The sequence below is a fragment of the Uloborus diversus genome, chromosome 8, assembly GCF_026930045.1.
Source record: "Uloborus diversus isolate 005 chromosome 8, Udiv.v.3.1, whole genome shotgun sequence".
NCBI lineage: Eukaryota > Metazoa > Arthropoda > Arachnida > Araneae > Uloboridae > Uloborus > Uloborus diversus.
In genome coordinates this window covers 44,048,419-44,072,957 of record NC_072738.1, presented here as the reverse complement: position 1 = coordinate 44,072,957, position 24,539 = coordinate 44,048,419, and the positions used below count along the sequence as shown (strand labels likewise).

Sequence of the window (24,539 nt, the reverse complement as noted above, 5' to 3'; positions counted from 1 at the left end):
CGGGATTTAAATCCGCAGCCTCGCGCACTCTACGTGAGAATCATACCCCTAGAACACTCAGCCCCGATGTTAGCGAATTATTTTATAATGTTTCAGGCATGCAAACGTTTTTTAAAGCATAATTAATTAAAAAAAACATACATACGGGCTCGGCCGGGATTTGAACCCGGGACCTCTCGCATCCTAAGCTTGACGCATACCCCTAGACCACCGAGCCAGTTTGTCGGGAAATATGATTTTTATAGCATTTCTTATATGTAAACCTAAATTGAAAAAACCTTTACCGGTCTAAAAAAACAGATAGGCTCAACCGGGATTTAAATCCGCAACCCCTCGCGCACTCTACGTAAGAATCATACCCCTAGAACACTCAGCCCCGATGTTAGCGAATTATTTTATAATGTTTCAGGAATGCAAACATTTTTTAAAGCATATTTAATTAAGAAAAATATACATACGGGCTCGGCCGGGATTTGAACCCAGGACCTCTCGCAAACAAAGCGAGAATCATACCCCTAGACCACCGAGCCACAGTGTCATGTAAGATATTTTTTATAAAGTTTCTTATATGTAAACTTAATTTAAAAATAGCATTACTGGTTTAAAATAAATAGATGGGCTCGACCGGGATTTTATTCCATGACCTCGCGCACCACTTGTGAGCGTCATATTCCTAGAACACTAAGCCTCGATGTTAGCGAATTATTTCATGCATGCAAACATTTTTTCACAGCGTAATTAATTTAAAAAAAAAATTACATACGGACTCGGCCGGGATTTGAACCCGGGACCTCTCGCACCCTAAGCGAGAATCATACCCCTAGACCACCGAGCCACAGTGGCCTTCAATATGATTTTTATAGCGTTTCTTATATGTAAACTTAATTTAAAAATAGCATTACTGGTTTAAAAAAAAATAGATGGGCTTGACCGGGATTTGATTCCATGATCTCGCGCACCTTACGTGAGAGTCATACTCCTAGAACACTAAGCCCCGATGCTAGAGAATTATTTTATGCTGTGTCATGCATGCAAACATTTTTTTAAAGCATATTTAATTAAAAAAAATCATACATACGGGATCGGCCGGGATTTGAACCCGGGACCTCTCGCCCCCTAAGCTCGAATCATACCCCTAGACCACCGAGCCACTTTGTCGGGAAATATGATTTTTATAGCGTTTCTTATATGTAAACCTAAATAGTCCTGGCCCCACAATGTAGTCCCGTAAAAATTTTTAGGTCCAGAGATTTTCTCTTTAGAATCTTGATCTGTAGGTGTTCTAATGTGAGAATATCTTGGGTAGACATGTTGAATCCTGCGCGAAATAATTTTACAGACCATCAAAGATAGCGGCCATTTTGGTTCACTTGCTCATTACGTTTCTCGCAACGGGCGTACCTACAAATTTATTTTTAGTTTTGAACTGCAGTTTTTGGAGTTAAGGAAGTCAATTAATGTATTAATTATGTCATAAAATACGGTCTAGCTGTTTCTTCAATTTTACGTGGAGAGATCTCCGACATTTGTTGTTGAATATTCTGGTTACTAAAAAGGGTGCAAAAATTAATAAATAATCCAAAATGCTCATTTTATACTCCTGTTTATCACATACATGTTTCTTCAGCAACACAATAAACGAAAAATACAAGATTAGTTACTTTTAAAAAAGGTTACGATCTGTTTTTGCATTGCATGTTATTGCACTACGACGAACGTCTGTATCCTTTGATGCCGCAGCCACTCTTTTTGAGCAATTTTTATCAGCCCAGTCTATGTGTGGAAAAATTTGTAGATCTGCATCTTCTCTTGAGTTATTCTAATTAAGCTCTTCAATGATGTGTCTCAAATCTCCTATGAAAAGTATTGCAGATTGCTTCTTCATTAACTGTTAAACCACTAGCAATAGCTGAAAATGTAGCATTTTTGACATTTCTTCTATTTCCTTGCGTGCTAGTTACTGTAAATTTTCCTTATTTGATACTGAAGACCAGAATTTTTCTACCTGCATAGGTACTAGTGTTTTTCTGTCAATTACAGCAATGTTTGTTCTACCCTTAGTTGATTCTCCTCTCATCTTTTCGAATTATTTCACAACAAGCTGCAAATAACTATCGAACACAGGATGTAGTTCATGAAAAGAGCATACAGGAATGAATCCGTGCAGAACATTGATGATAACTTCCCCAAAAGTTTTCTTTATTTGGCGGACTTGTGACATGAAATATATAACGAGGGCAGTTTTTATTGGGGATACTTTGCTAAATAAAAAATGTTCTGGGAACGGATATTTCTGCAATCTAGCTTGGTAGGTGAATCACCACCGCCAGGGGCGTGCACGGGGGGGGGGGGGGAGGGAAATAAGAGAAACCTGTTTGCCCGGGCCTGAGCCTGAAGGGGCCTATTATTTTTAAAACTAGGAATGAAATATGTGCTTAAACAATATGGAAGGGCGGCCGAAACATTTGTGGGCATTTGTGACGGGCCCCAAATTTTCTGTGCACGCCCCTGACCATCACATAATGTGTTCGTTGGAAACAAGTCATGAGCTAAAATATTTTTAATGCATTCTCCCCTTTCTTTCGCTATTTCCATGTCTCTGTACCCTTGTTAAAGTTGATTCTTCCCCATTAGCTTAGAAGTGATATTTTATGAAGAACTGTGTGCCTCAAAGCATGGTAGGTTGACTTTGGAAAGTAAATCAGACAACTTTTGAAACAAAATGTATCCAGTCTAAACTGGCGGTACTGTTCTGATCAATGATTCATGATGCTGAGAAGGCGAATCTTGACACTACCATTCACAAGTTGTTTAGTGAGAAAGCTGTAAAGTTGCTCTGTTTCAGAAATATCATAGGGATTTACATGTTGATGGATAAAATCAACAAGTCTTTTGACATTTTCATCAAAATACTGACTACGATTGCCTATAAAAATAAGGATGCGGGACACTCTCACAGTGATCCATTAAATGAGAACTAGTAAGACCACGAAACACATTGCATATCATTAAAATTTCATGATACTCTAAATGCCACTCGGCAACATACTTTTTCTCGTCTGCTCTGCAATTTCTCCGGCACTTTTCTGTGACCGTTGAATCGTTTGTTCCAATTTCATCTCTGGCTTCACAGCATTGAATTTTAACAACAAATTTACCTTGAATGAATTTTTCTTACAGGTAGGGACACTCATTTTCTAGCGCCCTTATCCTCTCTACGTACCATGTTTCATATAGTAGATTAATGATGCAATCAAATACACGAAAGACTGGAAACAGTAATTCAACAGTTTGAACGTATAATTTGTAATTTTCTTCGCGATCAGCAATAATCAAGTGTTTTACAAGTGATACCAGTGAACGAAACACTTCCCAACACTTGCACAGTTCTGATTTGTCACTACATCCTTTAACAAAAACTCAATCTCTGTTTTCAAGCTTTCAATATTTGTGCGTAGCGATTGAATCATTATTTGACTTTTTTCCTCATCCATTGAGCCAAGAGCATCCTGAACCGTCTTTACTCGCTTAGCAGAACTTCTCTTGTAGTCTAAAATCAACATCTTATAATGATTTGCTGAAGATTATCAATGATTTTCTGCAGTCTTCACAGCCTCTTGTGAGCTAAAAGCAGCAGCAAGTACTTTTGGAGATAAATGACTAAAAAAAAAAAACCAACAAAGGGTCATTCTTTCTTTTGAAAGCACAGAAAAGAATCCTTTCATTATACGTTGTTACGAGAAATAGTTTTGTTTCATTTATAAAAACCAATGCATTTTTATCTACATTGAGCATTAAGCATCAACTCTTTTATTTCTGAAAGAATAAATCCATGCCCAGCATTTAACAGAGGCTTTAATATTTCGTTTGCCTTTTTAAACAGTTCAAATTTTGAGGATAGATGTTGCTCAGACTGTGTATTGGTTTCTCGCTCATACTTTCGAATATAAGAACTTATACAGTTTGGATGTGCATATGAATTCGCAGCAGAAACATTCATATCGCTGGTTAAGATCTGCTACTCTGTCAAAAACTTCGTCTTGATTTGGACCTCCTTCAGTACTTTCTGATTTTTCTAAAATATTGTTTTCACTTTCAAAATAACTTGTCTGTGCATTTTTTTCTACCATTTTTTTAGCGTTTTTCCTTTCGTGTATTTCTTATAGCACTAGTTGCTGCAATGACACACTATATTTTCTTGCCGCGTTTTTCAATATTGCGTCTTTGCGTATTTCAGCAGCTTCCCGAACTCGTTTTTGGTCGAAGAACATAATTTTTCTCTTGATTCCTTTTGACAAACTACATATTCGTTTGTTAAAACTGTCTTCAAGATGTCTTCAATTGCCTACCAAAACTTTCTGAACTCAGTTTAGAAATATCAGCCATTGCTAAAATAGTTATTGTCACAGAAAAACATGAAACAAAAAGTTTTTGGAACTGTGGAACATTTTTACTCGAAAACAATTACTTTGATAGCAGACGATACATAACCTTGAACAGCGTGAACCGAGGGGGGGGGGGGAATCCCTATAGCCACTGGTTTTAACATGAATGCAAATTTTAATACAGTAGCTTATGCATATGAAAGGGCTGTTTTGATCAAAAAATACCCTTCATAAGGTATTTTTGATCAAAAAATCCCCTTCATAAGGTATTTTTGATCAAAAAATCCCCTTCATAAGGTATTTTTGATCAAAAAAATCTCCTTCAGAAGGTATTTTCAATCAAAGAATCCCCTTCAGAAGGTATTTTTGATCGAAAAAATCCATTCAGAAGGTTTTTTTTAATCAAAAAACTCCCCTTTAGAAGGTATTTTTGACCAAAAAAACCCCTACAGAAGATATTTCTCGCTACGCTGGTGACCTTGAAAAATATTGTTTTACATAAAAGGTTTTACACTTTAAAATCGTTTGGTTTTATTAAGAGTTATTAATTTTTGTACACTTTTAAGTAACTAGAATGTTAAACAAAAAAACTTTAGAGATAACTCACGTAAAAATTGTAGAAAAAGCCAGAGCGGTTTTTATGACATAACTATTACATTAATTGACTTTCTAAGGCCGAAAAATTTCAGTTCAAAACTAAAAATAAATTTATAGGTACGCACGTTGCGAAAAACGTAATGAGCAAGTGAACCAAAATGGCCGCTATCTTTGATGGCCTGTAAAATTATTTCGCGCAGGATTCAACATGTCTACCCAAGATATTCTCGCATTAGAACACCTACAGATCAAGATTCTAAAGAGAAAATCTCTGGACCTAAAAATTTTTACGGGCATACATTGTGGGGCCTGGAATAAATAGAGTGTAGAATTAGTGGCTCTTCCCGGTGATAATTTGCTAAAAGGAAAAATTATTGCCTTGTCTAATTCGGGAAAAAGTACTCGAAAAATAGCCGACAGTGTGAAGTTTCTCCTTTAACAGTATCCAAATGGGTCAAAAAATAATAATTGCTCTCAGATAAGTTTACTGGTTTTTAGGAATTATTATTATTATTTTTTTTTTTTGTACAGAGTTTGAATAATTTTCAATGTGTTAGGATCTAGGAGAGGAAATCTCAATCGCACTAGTGGGCCGCGTGCTTTGAGCTGTATTCAGCGCAAAAGTAGTAGTTGTGGCTAATTGTGAACTTTTTTTTTTTTTTTTTGACTTCGTCACAGATTTAACAAAACATTAATTTGCGTGTTAGATTAAGTTGAGTTTTTGTCTATTCTTAATTATAATTTAAATACTATTTTTCTATTTACTTTCTCGGTCATTGGCGTGCATTTCACATTAAAATAATTCTCGCAAGACAATGATAAAATTTCAAAATATTTTCTTCTCTTTTGAACAACATGGAAAAATATCGTCAAAGAAAGAAAGTGAAAAAAAATATTGTTATCAACTAATGGGTGCCTATTTTATTAAATGTATCTTTTTCAGAATCCAATATCTGGATATTCGGCTCCAACTTTGTGACACTGGAACTAATTCCACTTCCTGTTCTTATTCTTTGAACACACAACGGGCCACATGGACCAACGGCGCGGGCTGAATGCGGCCCGCGTCTTCACTGCGAATTGGTTTTCCCATTCCATGGCTGCTGTGAGTCCTAATATTGAACACAACAGCCCTGAACGAGATTTAACCGAACAATGTAGCAGGTGTCATGTCATTGAAGCCGAGAGTGCCTAAAAACTGGTGGATGAAGAAAATTTATCTCACCAGTGAGATGCCGTAAACATACAGCAGATAAATTTACTTTGCCTACCAGTTTATTCGCACTCTCAGCTTCAATAAGATGACTTCCGCATCCCACACGCTTAGTTCCGATTCCAGTCTGCGAAATATGCAGCGAGGACGAAATCGTAGCTTCTGGATAGTTCAACCCGCCTGTCGGGTATGTTGCCTATAGTATTGCTATAGGTGCGCCAGCCTGATGCTGTAGACAATGCTAGTGTGCAAGTATATAGTGCGCGAAACAATATCAAATAAAGCTAAGTTTTGTTTGTAATGTTAGAAAATCGGCGAAATGACAAGAAGTCAGATTTCCGTTCACCTTGGTTAAAATTAAAATGACTTTTTTTTTTTTTAATTACGGGTTGAACCATCTCGAATCTCGTTGCTAGAAACAGCATTGGGAAATTACTTTCCTAAATTGGTTTTAAGAGATGTTACATGTTTAACTAAAACCGCCGATTGTGTTATGTCTTTTTAATAATACCACGCATTATGATCTTTCGCATAAATTAGGATTTGAAACAAATTCTCTTTTTTTGATCACAAAAAAGCCTCTAGAACAATTACTGTGTTTGTCCACTGGGTTAATTCAAATAACCAAATTTTTCCCAAATAAAGTTCGAGTATAAAGGGTTTGCTCATTAACGGGTATTTATATTCTCCTGTTTCTGCTTTATTTTTTAGATTGATACTTCGTTCATTTTATGTATTTAGAGCAAGTTTTCACGGAATAAATGGACCTTGCTTCGCTCGAGTCTCCAATCTATTTAATGCTGCGTCTTCCCACGTTGTGCGGTATATTTTTTATATTTTTGTGTGCGATGGCTCAAACTTCTGCCGATGTTCTGCGAAATTAAAAACGCGCAATTCCATTTTACAATCAAAGACTTTTTATTCATTCCAAAATAAACCTGTAAAATAGGTGCAACATTTATCAAACATATTCACATCATGTTTCTAGGTATGAAGTTGAATATTTACATTTCTATGAGGCTTGAATGATTATATGAGCAATCCAATAGGTTTATATTAGGAAAAGTCAAAAAGTTCCATTACTTTTAATTTGTCATTATTCGGTTTACTAAAGAACGATCTATACGATGGACCAGCCAAACCTCATCCGTCTTTCTTAGGTTAATGCAGATAGACAAAAATCAGTAAATATTTTTACTTTTTTTTTTCAAAAAAAAAAAAAAAAAAAACGACCGTAAATCGCTTTTTGCCGCAACATAATCGGCTAAAAAGTATCGGATTACGGAAGAAAAGAGAACTTCAAAAAAGCATGAGTTGAGCTGGATAATCTCGATCTTTTCATTGTTCACCTTCCGTTACTTGATAAACCGTGACCTTGAAAGAAGCGTTTTCAATGTGGGGATGGTCCCTAAAACGTTTTTCGTTAATAACTCCTGTTCTACTGCACGGAATGCAGTGAAATTTCGTATCCTGGCTGTATTTTGCCGTCTAAACATAATTATGTAGCAAAAATTAGGGGTTCCCATTTGAAAATCAAGAGTTGGTGCTCATTTTGCTTTGTATATGGTCCCTTATCAAAATTTTACCTACGTAGTTTTAAAGAAGACTTTAAACTAAGTCGGATGACATCTTTCTTTCCTTTCTAGCATGAAAAATGGCCGAATAATTAAAAGTGTTTCGTTTTTTTTTTCTATGACTGTACAATACACGCATATTTACACTTTGTATAGAAAGTTTCCATACACGAATCCAGTTTTCATCTTATTTTTGCCAAATTTGGCACATTTGTACTTGATGCTCAGGAGTTTATATGGAAAAGGGAGAGGGGGTTCGTTCCCCATGTGGAGACATAAACCTCCTTTTTGGGATTTAAAAAAAATCCAAATTTAAATTTTGAGTCATAAAATTGTTCTTTGCTACACGTTGACAGGAAATTTTAGACTTTATTTTTCTTTTATCTAAGCCCAATTGTTGAACATGTGTCACCTGACTAGACTTTTATTTCTGAGATAGACCGTGCAACGTCGGGCAACACAGCTAGTATTAATCTATATTAATATTTTTGCATTTATCTGTGTTTTGCAGTTACATAAATACTTCTACGCTAAAAAAGTATTCTAGAAAAAGTCAAGATTATTTTTAGAATTAATTTATCAACTTTTTTCAAGCAGAAATATTTGTTCATTTCTTTTAATCATTCGTTATACCATAGATAAAACTTTGCGCTTCATTTCGCAAAGAAACGAAAAGAAACTAATACGCGCAAGAAATTAAAAAGAAAATTCGCTTGGAGAAAATTTGGGGAATAATCCTCTTTTTTTTCCAAACATCTAAGAGGGATTTTTTTTCCTCTTAAAGATAGAAATACTAGAAAGTTTTTAGTGCGGAGTATTCATTACAAAGTACTGAATATTTTATTCCCTTTAAACCCATTAGTAGCAAACTTTCTGAGTCAAATTTTTGCACATGACAGATTTTTCAAGCATAAAATATAAATAGTTTCAGAAAACATTTAAAAATTAAAACAGTAATGCAACAAAAATATTAACTTTGTTTTTAGTAAAATGTCTCATAAAAGTAGCATTTTTATATAATAAAAATTAATATTTCTTGTATAGTCGTATATTGCGATTCGCTCTGCAAAAAAAAAAAAAAAAGTTTAGACTTTTTTTTTTTTTTTTTGAGCAATCACGATTGCTTATTGTTCTCATTTGACAGTCCTTGACGTTGGAATTATTTTTCAGCTTGGACCAGCAGCACCACCGCCCACCGGCGGCACGGCTGCTCTGTTCCTGAGCACTGTCCCTCGGAATCCACTTCTGCTGGGTGGTGGCGTCCATGTCCTTCACACGCATGCTCATACACACTCGCCAACGCGTGAGCGCCTTTACACACATACACAGGCCTTCGTGCACACACTTAAGCCTGCACACACACACAACTATACACACATAACCACCCAGGAGGAGGGACATGCTTGGGGGGAGGGAGCCATTTCTAGAAACAATAACTCTAATGAGTAGGGTCTTGTCGCAACTCGTGATTGCGAAAAATATAATTTGAATTCAAAAATTCAGAATTCAAATTAGATTTTTTTTTTTTAATGTTTTTAGTGTGTGGTAATTTGAGCTTTTACAGAATGATAGGGAAATAATGGATAAGTCTATCAAAGAAAATACATAATTATAACTGGAATTATAAGCTAGTTACAAAAAAAAAAATTTTAACCCAAATTCTTAATACATCCCATCACATAAATCTTTTTGAAGTTATGATTTTGCGAGTATTATTGTACAGTAAAACCTGTGAAGTTGACCACCTGTCTAAGTTGACCGCTTTTTTCAGGCACGGAGTTAGCCTTTATCATATAAATCAACCTCTGTAAGTTTGCCACCGATTTAAGTTGACCACTAGAGTAGTGCACCACAAGTGGTCAACTTACACAGGTTTCCCTGTATTAAGGCAAAAGGACAAATTTCAGCATTCATTCCATGTTTGCGGAATAAACCATCAACCTTCAAAGAAAACTTAGATACGTTATATGTTTATAGTAATAGCTTGGCACCTTCCTGATTTACTAGCAAAGCTCCTATAGCAAATATGGCCTAAGCTAAGGCAGAGTTAGATGCAAATACAGAACAGCTAATCTGCCTGCAATGGGGTCGTTTCGTAAATTTTAAAAGTATTTTTTCTGAAAAAGCATGCTTAAAAACATAGGATCTGACCATTTTTTAAATAATTTGACTATGTTTAATATTTTTAAAAAATTATTTTGATTGGCGCGCTTTCATTGTTTACGCTTCTGCCGATGACATCACAACTGATGAAATGCCATTCGCAGTCATAATATTTAACTTGCATCCTTACGCACTTGTGTTGGCAACGATATGGTTGATAGCAAGCGTAGAGCGCAATGTTTAATTCGTTTCTGGATTATCATAACGTGGAAACGCGGTAAACAGATGCGCTGAAGTACATCATTTGGGACGTCATAAAGGCCACGCCTCATTTTCAAAATCGGACGATTTTAAAAAATTAATTAAAAATGAACCGTTGGGAAAATGAATTTTTTTTTCCCCTCCATGTTATTGTTTTTGCTTATTCTATCAATTTCAGTGACTAAAAGTAGTACTTTTGACTGAAGGAAACAACCCCATTCTCTTGAAAAGCTACAATATCCAGAAACTGCACTTCACCTTCGTTGAAGTCAGTCAATATCGAAAAGCGGTAATTGAGGGGAAGGCTTAACACTTCACAAAGAAGTTGAGTATATCTTCACACTTGTAGCCAAAATGTTTTCACAGCAGTGTCAGTCATAGTCTGCATTAATAAAGCTTATACTAGTCGACCCGTGCGGAACTCCGCACTGTACTTCGAATCGTTTCATAAGGCATTTCGCTCTTTAAAAATTTCAAAGAAAGAATATTATGAAGAAAAACCGAAAAAAGTAAACGGAAAAAAGTAAGCGCACAAGAGAAGGCATGTAATTTGAAGACATCAGTAACAAAACCTCGTTAAATACAACGTTGTGATAATTTGATCATCGCTCCCCTTTTGGTTGTACGTATTTTCAATGCAAATATAAATATCATTAAAAGTGTGGCTGAGTGACATGTGAAAAATCTGTAATTTTGCATGTGAAAAAACAGGTTGTGGCAAATACAGTCCGCCCATGTGAGCATCTGACGGAAAAAAAAGAAACATTAAAGAGATATTTAGTGTCACGGATTCGAACTGACGCCATTCTGATTAACAGTACGACGCTCCAACAAACCTAGCAACTGTGCCTTCCTTTTCGAAAGCTATTCATTGAAGGAAGGCGTAATAAAACACAGTAAAAAAGGTTTTCGCCGAAAAAAATATAATAAGTTCATGCGTCTATGTTTTGTCATTAGCCAGCACGATACGATTTAAAATTATTCGTAAAACATGGAATTTGATTAAAGAATGAGGAAGATCTCACGTAGCGGTTGAAACAAACATTCTAGAGAAGTAATAAATTCGGTTGAAAAAATAAGCGTTTTTATTTTTGAATATTTAACAATTTCCCATAGCAAGCTTCTTTAACCTGTACGGCTTAAAAGCCCGTACTTGTTTTTCTTTTAATCGAACACTTAAAATTCAAAACCAAAACCAGTTGAACTGAGTCCGTTTTTTAAGTGTAATTTTTGAAACGTAGGCAAAAAAAAAATTTTTTTTTTCAGCCGAAAGCGGAGGATAAGAAAATGATTTCTTACTAATGAAGTTGATAATAATTTTAATGTTTTATATCGAATTCGAATAAATAATTAAAGATTTACTGGTTAAAACTCGTAAATTTAATTTGGCGTAGTATTTTTTCATTTATACAAAAGTTCGAACACTGCTATTAGAAAAATCTACATTTCAGCATACAATGAAAATGTTTTTCTGCACAAAAAGGATTCCCTTGAGGTATATCTAATACTTTTTTTTATGCTTACATTATGCTCAGTGGTCTGGACGGAGTCAAAGCTTAAAAAAAAAGGGAAGAACACCCTTCGATTAGCAGTCAACTTATCTGAATGATAGCTGCAGGATAAGGAGTCGAAACACCAAATAGCATTCCCACTGCATTTATTTTATTACGTGTGTTATCTGTTGTATGTTATGAGTACATGTAATGCGTAATATTAATGTAAATTTGCTATTATGTCGGACAGCCCGAACTGGCCCGAAGTTCAGACAGTTTATAGCCGAACGCTCTACCGCAAAAAAAGAAAAAGAAAAAAAAAACACAGGTAATTTTGAATTTTTTTTCCTGCCGAGAAGTGTTTTTATTTTTGAAAATTTTTACAATTTGTTATCACAGGCTGTTTCAACCGTTATGACTTAGATGGCAGCACGTGTTCATCATTTAACAGCACGGTTAAAATACAAAATAATTTGAACTAAGTTCTTTTTCAAGCGTAGCTTTTCAAATGCCGTAAAAATGTGATACGCTATTTGTTTTTTTGCAAAAAGAAGAAAAATGTATATATTACTTTAAATTGAGGTAGTATTTTTTTTATTTGTACAAAGAGTCAAAAACTCATTAGAAGAATCTATATTTCAACATACGATTTATTATATTTTACTGAACAAAAAACAATTTCCAATGTAGTCTGAAATCTTAAAACTTATATTTTCGCTTACATTATGCTGTAATTTTCTTCCTGGAGCCAAAGCTTAAAAAAAAAAAAATTACAATTGAGTGTCAATTTAGCTCCGCGTTGCATCAAGTTTTCATATCAGGTAGGATCGTTTCTACCTCTTGTACTCCCTCATATTTGTTATTCATTGTTCATGTACTGTGCGATATTTTTCTAATTTTTTTGATGCAGATTGTCCGGACGTGGGCCCGAACACGCATTCTCCTGGTTACGAAGAGAACGCTCCGCCGATCAAGCTATTCAGCTCTGTCGGTCATAGCGCAAATTAAAGTTATAAGTTTAACCGAAAACCTCATTCTGGTTCTTTAAAACAGGTTTTTCGACTGAAAAAAACAATTTTTAGACCGTGGGTCTATTTTTCGTCAGTAGCCAGCACCATAAGCTTTAAAATAAGGCGTAAATCAAAGAAATCGATCAAGAATTGAGGAAAATCTGGCGTAGAAACCAAAAACAGGCTACAGAAATAATATATAAGGATAGCTTCTCTTTTCGCAAATATGCTAGTTTTTCATAGGAAACTGGTGGGAAACCATGAAATCCTGGAACGGTGCCCGGAAATAATCTGTGACGTTTCGGAATTTTCGTAGTGGTGTTTCGGCTAGTTAGTTGTAGCTTAAAACCTCGTATTTATCTCTCTTTTGAGAAAACAAAATTTCAAAATTCTAGAAGTTTTATCATTTTTTTTTCACTGTAAAAAAATTCCGAAACGTTACTGAGTATTTCCGTGTAACGTTTCGGGATTTCAATAGGTTTTATCCTTTTCCTGGAAATATCAAGTATCAATGTCAAAAAGTTTCCTGTATTGCTACAAGTTGCACGAATTCAGACTTCTTACTGTTGTGAAAAATATTTTTAGCTCCCAGTTTAAAGATTAACTGAGCGTATTCATAAAGTGTATCGACTTCAATTCCGCTACTGTCTTTCCATGCTGAATAAGCTCCCAAATTGAGCTTTAAACGGGATGATTTCTGAAATTTTCAGGAAACTTCCGGGATAATTTTAGGAAGGTTATTGAATATTAGCGGAAAAGGTTCCTGGGTTTTGCAAGGTATGTTACTGGCAGAAATTGCGCGCATCAGCTGCCCATTATTTTCCAGGAATGTTTCTGAATCGTTTTTACAGTGTTCTTCAAGTTGGTTTTACATTTCTAGCAACATTTTTCATCATTTTTCTATCTTCAATTTTATAGCCAACTAAATCTTTCGCTTAATCAAACCCACTGGAAGCAATTGATCAGTTTTGGTTGCTTAAAACGATTTGCGCCATTAAAATCGACAGAAACAACCAACCAATGAATCTTGTTCGGGGCATACAGCTGCGAAAACTGTCTAATGTGTGATATCTTTTAACAAGTTCTGCATTAAGCGATTTTATATGATTCATTTCAAACTTTTAATTGTTCTGAGACACTTTACTCTAGTCATAGAAAAGATAGACCGAAAGTAAACAAACACGTTGCCAGAATTTTGCAACTTATGTGGATTTCAATGGAGTAAAAAAATTTAAACCAACACTATTCGCATCCACTGTCTACTTAGTGCCAATTTGCTTTTGTTTAAGCCAAACACGTGAATGACGTCGCCAAATGGGGCAGTTGTTTGCTTACATATTTAGTTGGACAAACCTAACCTGACATTATTGGGAATGCCACGCAGATTGTAACCACAGCATTACGACGCTGCCAGGTTAGGTTTGCCTTAGAGCCCCTATAACTGGAGAGGCCGACGCATCCGCCATTTTGGAGCAAGCGTACAACAGGGAAAGCTACCTTTATTGGCAATCCTTCGCCAAACAAGGAACGAGAGAGTCAGAGAGCGAAGGTGAACATTGGCGAAATTTTGGAAACAGTTGGCGTCGTTTCCAGGCTGCCAGTCACTTCGCGGGCTATTATTTATCCAAATCTTTTTTCTTTCTGCAACTGCTGGAAATCTGAAGAGCCGAAATCCCTTTTTGGAGCTGTTTACACAATTAACAGTCGAACAACCACCCATTTGACTCAATTTAACACATGCTAAAGAAATGTAAACATCGGCAGCAATGCTAACGCTACGAAGCTCTGGATCAAGTTTGCTCCAAAATGGCGGATGCATCGGCTCCTCCACTATAGTGGCCTTAGTTTGCCTAAGGTGACCGTACGTTCCGTTTCGAACGGGACAGTCCCGTTTTCTGACAGCCTATCCTGGGGTCCCCGCACATTGGGTCGGGACGCAGAAGTGTCCCGTTTTCTGAAAATTAGAAACTACTTTAAGAAATTTTTTTAAAAAAAGTGTTAGAAACTTGGGCAGAGATGATGAAATATAAGTGAATCAGATAACTGTATGTTAACTGTAAGTTACTGTATAGGATAATCACATAAGTGAAAAATAACAGGAGCCAACTGAGCAAAGTAAGCATAACCACACGATTAGTAGATTTGTGTGTTGAAAGTGGTTACCATATTTGGCAAATATTAACCAATTTGGTTTGTTTCTAATAATTACACTTGGCAAATTAAAAGAATATCAAAGTATCAATTATTTTTGTCTCCTTAAAAATTTAGTGGGTAAAAATCCGGGAATGTGTTTGTTTGAAGTATCCAAGTGTGGTTATACAACTGAAGTTTTTAAATTTATTGAAAAATGTGTAGCATGAAAACCTGTGTAGTATGATTGTATTGAAAGGTGGTGTAGTTCTCACACATGTCGGCATTTTTTAGCCAATTTTAAATCGTGTTTTGGCTATTTTCAAAACTTTTCATCTGAAAACCTTTGCTTGAGAGATAGAAATAGAAAAAACAGAAGTGCCTAAGTTCTTACATTCAAGTTTTTATTGATAACTAGCGGTACCCGCACTGCTTTGCCCGTTGTAGAAAATTAAAAGGTCATTTGATTTGCCTGTATATTTACAAATAATGGATGATAAATTTCTCGCCAATTTACTATGTTTATTTGCTCGCCTATGGTCGCGTATGGTAGTTCGCTCGTCCACGTTATGGTAATTTGCTCGTCCATGTCATGGTAATTTACTCAATATCCATGTTATGTTAATTTGCTCGTCCATTTATGGTAATTTACTCATCCATGTTATGTTAATTTGCTCGTCCATGTTATGGTAATTTACTCGTCAATGTTATTGTAGTTCGGTTGGTAAAATGTTCTTAAAATTATAATAGGAAAAGAACAAAATCGAATTTTCGAAAAATCGCGTCGAGGTGATCACCCTTACGCTAAGAACTAATTTTGTGTCGAATTTCATGAAAATTGGCCGAACGGTCTGGGCGCTTTGCGTGTAACAAACATCCAGACGTACAGATATCCAGTGGTTCAGACATACAGACTTTCAGCTATATTATTAGTAAAGATGATTATTTATAAAACGTGGGTCTGCTGAAATCTGAGGTACCATTCTTCTTTTTAATCTGTTCATTTATTATTTGTAATGAACACAAACAGTTTTTTTTTTCTTCTAATATTAAGCATAGTATTTTGTAGTAAGTTACCGCCCTAAGCCAGAGCTAAGGCAGAAATACTTAAACTACACCACCAGCTCAATTATTCCATCCGAGTTTTTTTTTAAATTTATAATTTTTCGGCCAAAAAAAAAAAACAGCCATTGTTTTTTTTTTTTTTTTTTTTTTTTTTTTTTTGCTACGAAAATTCATGTTCCTGATTGTTAAATGACTTGGGGATAATCCGCTCGTGGATAATCGGGAGTTAACTGTACACATTTTCCATAGACGTTAGCATTTATTCTTCAGTAACTAGAAGTTTTCCCGGAGTCATTAGAACTTCTTACTTGGATCTAATGACTTTTCCTCAGATGTTAAACTTCTTCACTTGTCGTGTAAAATTCAGATTTTCTCCTTTTCCCAATAAAATATTTTCCTCTGTCATTAGATTTTTACTTCCTTTTACAAAAAAGGAAATATTGTATTCGCAAAAAAATTTTCGCTCAAAAATCGACCTTAATTTCCATTTTGCTCACCCTTGATGATGACCCATTGATGTTTTTTTTTTTTTTTTTCCGACTCGACCACACGTGGGTAAGTGCCTAAGAACGTATAGACACGCGAAATATCCATTTTGACGATTTCCGAGTTAGTTACAACGAGTTTTCTCGTGACGACTGTATGTATGTATGTATGTGCAAATGTGCGGATGTGAGTATGTGCAGATGTGCGTATGTATGTCGCATAACTCAAGAACAGTATGTCCTAGAAAGTTGAAATTTGGTATGTAGACTCCTAGTGGAGTCTAGTTGTGCACCTCTCCTTTTGGTTGCATTCGGATGTTTTAAGGGGATCTTTTTCCCATTTTTTTAAGGGAAATCACTGTTAGTTTCGATGTAAACTCAAGAGATGTTACAATTTGGCGGATACTTGGCGATGTATCGCCAATCTTTTGTTCGCCAAGTTTTGTCGCCAACTTGGCGACAAAATTGGCGATTTTTTTAAAATCTGGTTTTAATTTGGCTACTAAACTATTGAATCACATTAAAATTACGAATAATGGGAAAATGACATTAAATTGGTGTAAAAGGAAGGCATGTGAAGCACACATCAGTTCGCTTCCTTTTACAATTAGAATAGTTTAATCAACCATTAGGACTTTGTGTTCTCATTGAGGTCTTTTCCTCAGTGCTTAGGATTTCTCATCCGTCATTAAAATATTTTCCTTAGTCATTAGGATTTCTTATTTAAATCTGATTTTTTTCCTCAGTTGTTAGAATGTTTAACTTTGTTAGTCATTTAAAATTCAGGTTTTCTCCTTTGCCAAAAGGATCCTTTCCTGCACCGTTAGTCTTTTACCATTGCCGTCAGAATCATTTCACCAACCATTACGTCTTTGGATTTTCATTGAGATCTTTTTCTGAGTCCTTAAGATTTCCACTTTGTAATTAAAATATTTTCCTTGGTCATCAGGATTTCTTATACCTTATGATTTTCCTCAATTTTTCCACTTGGTTCAGAATTTTTCACTCCTTTATTTTCTCATTTACCAAGAATATATTTTCCCTTCTGATTAATCTTTTTCCTTTGCCATTGGAATCGTTTTATCAGCCTTTAGGACTTAGCATTCTCATTCAGATCCTTTCCTCGTTTCTTGGGATTTTTCCTTCGTCATTAAAATACTTTATTTTGTCATTAGGATTTTACCTTGGTCAATTAGATCTTTTCCTTTGCTATTACTATTTCTTTCAACCATTAAAATCACTTTGTCAGTCATTAAATTTTGTTTTTGAGACATTTTGCTTAGTTATTAGAATTTTTCTTCATTGAAATCCCTTTCAAAGTAGTTTAGACTTTTCCTTTGTTTTTAACATCTGTCAGTTCAGTCATCTTCTTAAAGTGACCAAACCTCTTTCTATTACATTTTATATTCATTCTCTTTCGAGGGAATGTGTATATTGTGTTGCTGTATAAAAGCAGACACAATATTTTTATGTAAAATTTAGTAGTCATTTGTTTCAGTACTATACTTTTCTTTTTTTTTCTCCTGGAGAAGAAGTTTTTTCGCTTAATACTCCTTTTCAAAGTTGTTAGTGATCTTTTAATGCACCAACAAATCAGCAGTAAGTGCGAGTGTCAGGGGCGGACTGGCCCGCCGGACCATCGGTCCGCTTACCGATGCACCCTCCCGCCTATGCGCCCTGAAACCTGAACGCCTTTTTTAAATTTTTTTTTAAATTTATTTATTTATTTATCTTTTTTTTTTTTTTTTCATTTTTTTGGCACAACTTCCTTTCCCCTCCCCCTCACAAACCTGTGCCACTTCACTTCACTTTTTTTTCCTTTTCTTTTCTTTTAACTCGTAAACCTGTGTACCATCGTTTCCCCCCCCCCCTTTGTTTGTTTGTTTCTTTTTCTTTCTTTTTTTTTCTTTTGCACCTTTTTTCTTTTTTTCTGCATTTTTTTTTTTTTTTTTTTTTTTTTTTTTTTGCGCCCTATTGTGGGACTTAGTCCAACCCTGGCGGATGTGATTAAACTCGCATTCCATTTTTCATAACTGTAACTGTAATCTTATTAACTAGATTTTGGTTCTTTATTCCTCTCCGGGCACATATCAAAATATACTCATACTTCGAAATTTATTCGCATTCGTTAATGTCTAGAATAACTAGTTGTAATTTTATTTGGTGATAAAGGTCTTAGTTATATGTTCCAAACAGCTTCAAGTATCGTTGTCATTTTAGCAGCGTTTGCTGCATTAAATTAAAGGAAAAAAAAAAACCTCATAAACATGAAATCTGAGCTCCAACTTTCTGTAAATTTAAAGAAATGGATAGAATCTGGTCAAATCATGTAGTTGGTCGTACATTCATTAGCTCAATTTTTATAAACATATACTGAGTAATTAAGATTTCTAAATGTGTATTAATGCTGAACGAAAGCTTTTCTTAAAATAATAAATTCGATCATTAAATAAAGAAAGGGTTAAATTCACGAAATTATATTAAAAAGCGTTTCAGTTCGTAGAAATTTTTACATTTTCTATTTGCTAATTAATGCAATTAACTGCAAAAAAATTGTGAAGTACTCTTTTATTTCTAAACTTTAATCTTATTGATTTAATAAATTTCTTTTCAGTCAAATATTTAAATTCCAATCCCAACCTGATTTTCACTTCTTCAACTTTTTTATTATCGAGTAAATATTCGCAGATAAAACTTAAGATTAAGCCTTTTGGGCATTTTTTATGTTTTCTCTTTTAACTAAACCTTTATTAAATAGTTGAGTATCTGATACCGTAACGAGAAAACATTGGTTTTGAAGAAATTTAATATTGAAGATCCATTTGGAAGAAACTTCCTTCCTTGTCATTTTAAGCAAATCTTTATTTAAAGCTCATTATTCTTCTTATAGGTTTTTACAAAAACCACTTTTATCTCTCTATATAAAAGAAAGGGTAAAGTTTTACTTGAATTTAAGTAGTATCTTTCCGTTATTAGTAGCAATGAACAAAATAAATTTGATCTTTACTTTCTATTGCTCTCATTTTGCGAAGAATGTTTTTGTCGTTTAAATAAATGACTGTGAATTTAACCATAAAAAAATACAAATGTTTATCCATAAAAATATATCTTCCATTTTCTTCAAACAAAAGTACAAACTATTGATGTTTTTTTTTTCAAAATCGAAGTTATTTTTGCATATTGCTTTGGGTAAAATATATTGTACATAGTAAAAGGTCGCAGCGCTAATAGCATTCAAAAGAACAATTTTGGAATTATAAATAAATTCAGAATAGTAAGTATAAATACGAGAACTGCGAAAAACTAGGGGGAGACCGGGGCACATTTACGCGGATTTATTTCAATGAATTTTCTAAATTTTTATGTTTTAACTTAGGAAATTTTGTACATCGAGATTTTATGAAGCAGTTAATAGAAGAGTCAAAATTCGTATATTCAGTTGTTGCTCAGTTTGTGTTTTTAACCGTAAAAAAAATTATTTTTGAGTCCAAGTCGGTTGCGAAAACACCTAACGTGGTTCTGTTAGTGGTTTGAACATAACGTCTTACCATCGTTAAAATAAAGCAAATTTATTATTGACTAAATAGTGTATAAAGTAAAAGCAAAACGGGCATGAAGACAGCACTACATGATTGTAAGCTATAAGATACGAATTCGTAACTTAATCAAAAATTAAAGGGTGATTTTCAAAACTAAATAGTCTGAAAATACTAAAAAGTTATGAGACAGTTCGGAGCAAAAAAAGCGTCAGCGCATGTTTAGAAGTAAGACACAGTAAGAACGTGCGTTAAGGTACTCAGACGTAAACTTTCCCCGTGATCGCCAAGTTTGGATTTATTTTTAATGTGCAAAACAATTTAATAACATTTCAGTTCATACAAATGAAATTCCTAAAAAAGGAGAAAATTCTGCTAATTTTTATATATTTGTTCTTTTAAATTAAGCATTATTTATTCACAATAAGTTTCGAAACGTTTAACTACAAATTTGCTCGACTTGGTAGAAAACAGATTATTCTTTCTGCATGCTGGACCGAAGCTCGACTGATGCTCAAAACGTTGTGAGCATATTTACAATTGAGTAGCATTTATATGTTATGACTGTTGGCTCTCTAGTTATTATTCGCTTTGAAAAAAGGGCACAGTGTAAACGTGCTCCGGTCTACCATACATACACTTTTCGTTGTGCAACTTTATTGAGTTAAATTAGGAGAAGGCAGCATGCGCATGCGTTGAGTTGGAGCTTGTGTGGTCACCACGTGCGGAATTTAATCACAATCACGTCAGTTATAGTCTAGCTAGAACAGCATGAGCATCTCAGTGTTTTCTATCAGATTACTTCAGAGTGGAGCAACGAGGAGTGGTCTGATTTTTGCAGGCCAATAAGCTGAAGCCAGCGATTCGAAACAAACGCCGCAGTCTGTTCTGAAAGAAAGTTTTGTTGTTGCAAGACAACGCACGGCCACACGCAGCCCATCACACATCAGAAACAATCCACAGGTTAGGCTTTGATACCCTTCTTACAGCCCAGATCTCGCTCCCTCAAACTTTCTTCTCTTTGGTCGTCGGTTTGCCTCAGACATAGACGTTCGGGATGCGGTGCAAAAGCGGCTTCATGACCAACGAAAACCTTCTACCAGGAAGGCAAACGGAAGTTTGTGGCTCTCTGGACCAAGTGCATTGCTAAAGGTGGAGACTTATATCGAAAAATAATGTATCTGTTTACTCCTATCATATAGTTCAATAAAGTTTTAATATACGATTTTTAAAAAGCCAAAGAAAAAAAAAAGATGTTAATATTGTGCTAGTTCAGTGAAAGAGGTTCTCTCAATACTATCGTGCTAAGGACATAAATCGTATCTGCAACTGAGTTCAAAATGAGATATGTTTTGAAATTTTAACGCCTCCATACATAGAGTAACGACACCAGTAACAGACAAGGGTCCAGTAACAGACAGTCATAAGTTTGGATTTAAATAATGTGAATTTTAGTTTGGGAAAACTGATGTTGCTGTGGCTCTTGAATACGGTGCAACCGTCTAAGTGTTATTAGAGCGAATTTTATGAGCGGGTCGGTATTTACAAGGCAGTGCTGGAAGGCTATAAGCAGCCACCACGAGGTCAGCTGGTGTTTTGTGTTCAATTGAATTTAATAAGGTTTTAGTTTTCAAAATAAAGAACTTTTGCGCATTTTGAAGATAAAAAGGAAATTTTGTCCATTACTCATCCTTTCCTCGTCCTAGCTGTTACTGGGTATCATCAGATGTTTTGGTGTCTGTTACTGAGGGTCGGATCTTTTTTTTTTTTCGAAATTGAGCAAATAAGAATATGATTAACTGATGCAGAGGATCCAGAAGCAACCAAATGTTAGATGAGATGCTGTTGCATGAGATAAATTTTTTTTATAAAATCCAAATTGAATAAAAGGCTCAGAAAGTTGAGTTAACCTGAGGGCGATGTCTTAAGCATGTCTGTGACTGGTGCCGTTACCCTACTCCACATTCAGGCGCCACTTTTTCAGAATTTTTTTTATATTTTTTCCCATTTACGGATGAGTATAAAACACTGCATTTATGTAAATTATGTTGCATAAAACCACCTGGTGACGAAAACTCCATTTTTATTAAGTTTGCAGACACGACCCCCGATTTTATAATTGTTTTTTTACGTAGTATCTTATGTATCCTGTAACTGTAACTTTTACTTATATATTTACTTGCCGATTTTTCAATTGGGTTCTTTACTTGACTGGCCTGCTTCCTTTTTATCAGCTTAGTGTTTTTTTTTTTTTTTTTTTTTTTTTTTGCTCTTCTGTTCATTTTAAGGCTCTCTGTGAAGGTTACATATTTTTGACACCTTCCGACATGCGTGACAGAAAGAACCTTGTGAAATAGGGGACAATCTTCCATCTGATGACGTATTAGTCCTTGCTTCATATTACTTCTTTGGTATGTTTTGGCATTTGATTCCTCCCCCCCTCCTTTCATATTTTGACAACTTTTTCATTCGACAATTTTTTGATAATTTGTGTATTTTTGATATTTTTATCACATTTCAGTTTTTTCATGATTTATATTTTAACCTGAATTAATGTATATATGTACAGGGTGTTCTAAAAATGACTGTCACATTTGAAAAATCGATAAAAACTAAACGGCCAGTGATAGAAATATACCGTTTGTTGCATTATGCTAGGGACAAAAGTAAATTTTCAGACAGACAAACTTTAAAAATTAGTTACAGTGTTCCTCAACAGACGGCGCTACAGATATTTTAAAAGGTATAAAAGAAGAACGCAGTCTATAAGATCGCCAAAATGACCGGTATATTTGAAAAATCAGTAAAAACTAAACGGGCAGCATTGATTTTTCAAATATACCGGTCATTTTGGCGGTCTCACAAACTGCGTTTTCTTTTATACCTTTCAAAATTCCTGTAGCGCCATCTGTTGAGGAACATTTGAACTAATATTGAAAGTTTGTCTGTCTGAAAATTTACTGTTGTCTCAAGCATAATGCAGCAAACGGTATGATTCTATCGCTGACCGTTTAGTTTTTATTGATTTTTCAAATGTGTCAGTCATTTTTGGAGCGACCTATTATATATATATATATATATATATATATATATATATATATATATATATATATATATATACATTGTTTGAAGTCTCACTCATAGGTAGTACAATGGCAAGTGTACTAAACAACAAGAAACACAAAAGAATATTAACAATCTAAATTGAAAACCATGTAAATATGAAAAGTAGAACAATATGAACAATAGAATATATATATGGAATATATATATATATATATATATATATATATATATATATATATATATATATATATATATATATATACCACGCAAAGAAAAGGTAAAACCAGAGTACACATTTATCCAAGTTATGATTTCTTCCCGACGCGTACATTATATCGCACCCCATATTCCAAGAAAGTTTGAAGAAGTATGCAAAAATATCTGCCTCCAGAGCGCAAATCGATCCGAGTCCCATTAAGGTTTCATAAAAGTTCCTTTCAGCTCCTTTTTATGCGGTGTGTTGTTATACAGAGCTTTACATTTCATTTTCCCCCAGGCGTATTCATTTCCACAGCTAAGAAGAAATCCGAAGGCACCCAACTATCTCAATATTTTCTGCTCTTTCCATTGGTCTGAGTCTCATTTCTAAGCATTTTTCTTGACGTTCCTGGAGATTTTCCTGCATGAATATTTCCAAACACGGTTTATGGCAGAGTGGAACAACCTTTTTCCATATCAAAAAGCATCGGAAATGCGGTTGAACATCGATATAACTAACGTTTATTTCAAGAATTTTCTTATTTAACCAACATTTTGAGGGGTTGCTGGTAGAAATATCAGTTTAAGATATAAAAATACTGTAGGTATACTTGTTCGTTAAATGTTTATCAAAAAGTTTCAAAAAATCCTTCTTTCAGGTGGCTTTTATGGACTAAAATATAAAGTAGGGGAAGCTGCTGTACCCACGAACAAAATTTGCTTTTCAATTTTTGCTGGTCTTTGGGAATGGATAATCGATCGGAAAAATTTCTGGCAGAATATACAACTTATCATCTAATTTGGAAATTTTTGTCAGGTGAAAATCTCAAAGCTTTGAACCTCAAAAAAAAAATTCTTTAAAAACATCTTTTTTGTCCGTGGGTACAACAACCCGTTCACTCCGCGGACAGTTGCCTTTTTACCCTTGGACATGTAAAAAAATAATATATAAATAGGTCTGAGGAACTCAATTATACTCAATGCATTTTCATAAGCCATTTTATATGGAAATACTTCAAACATCCATTGAAAATGACATTAAATAAAATATCCAACAGAAATTAAATTTTGAAAATTAATCGAAGGTTTTCCCCTTTTATTTTAATTTTCCTTAATCTTTAACATGAGTGAACTCTTTTAAAAAGTCTTAAGAGAATTAATGATGTTATGAATAATTAATATGTTTTTAAACAATGAAGTAACTACATTCATGATAGTATGGCTCTCTATGTACCTATATGATAACTTCAATTATGTGCAAATTGAAACCTTTAACCAAAATTAACCCATTACAAAAAAAACTTAATTTAGATTAAACAAACATAAATCTTGAACAGTCGACTTCAAATAAAAACAAGTGGGATTGACGGCCTGTAGATCCTACAACAGGTGGGGGTCACTTCAACACTATACATATCTTCAA

At 34.5% G+C, this 24,539-nt stretch overlaps 1 protein-coding gene and 2 non-coding genes across 3 annotated transcripts in view; all 3 read right to left on the bottom strand.

The window, feature by feature from the left end:
* LOC129227323 (uncharacterized) overlaps positions 1-24,539 on the bottom strand; it is a 168,824-nt gene that overhangs the window by 98,349 nt on the left and 45,936 nt on the right. The window lies entirely within an intron of this gene.
* Positions 459-530, bottom strand: Trnat-ugu (transfer RNA threonine (anticodon UGU)). Its single transcript has one exon. It is a non-coding gene; the product is annotated as a tRNA-Thr (tRNA).
* On the bottom strand, positions 764-835 carry Trnap-agg (transfer RNA proline (anticodon AGG)). The gene has a single exon. It is a non-coding gene; the product is annotated as a tRNA-Pro (tRNA).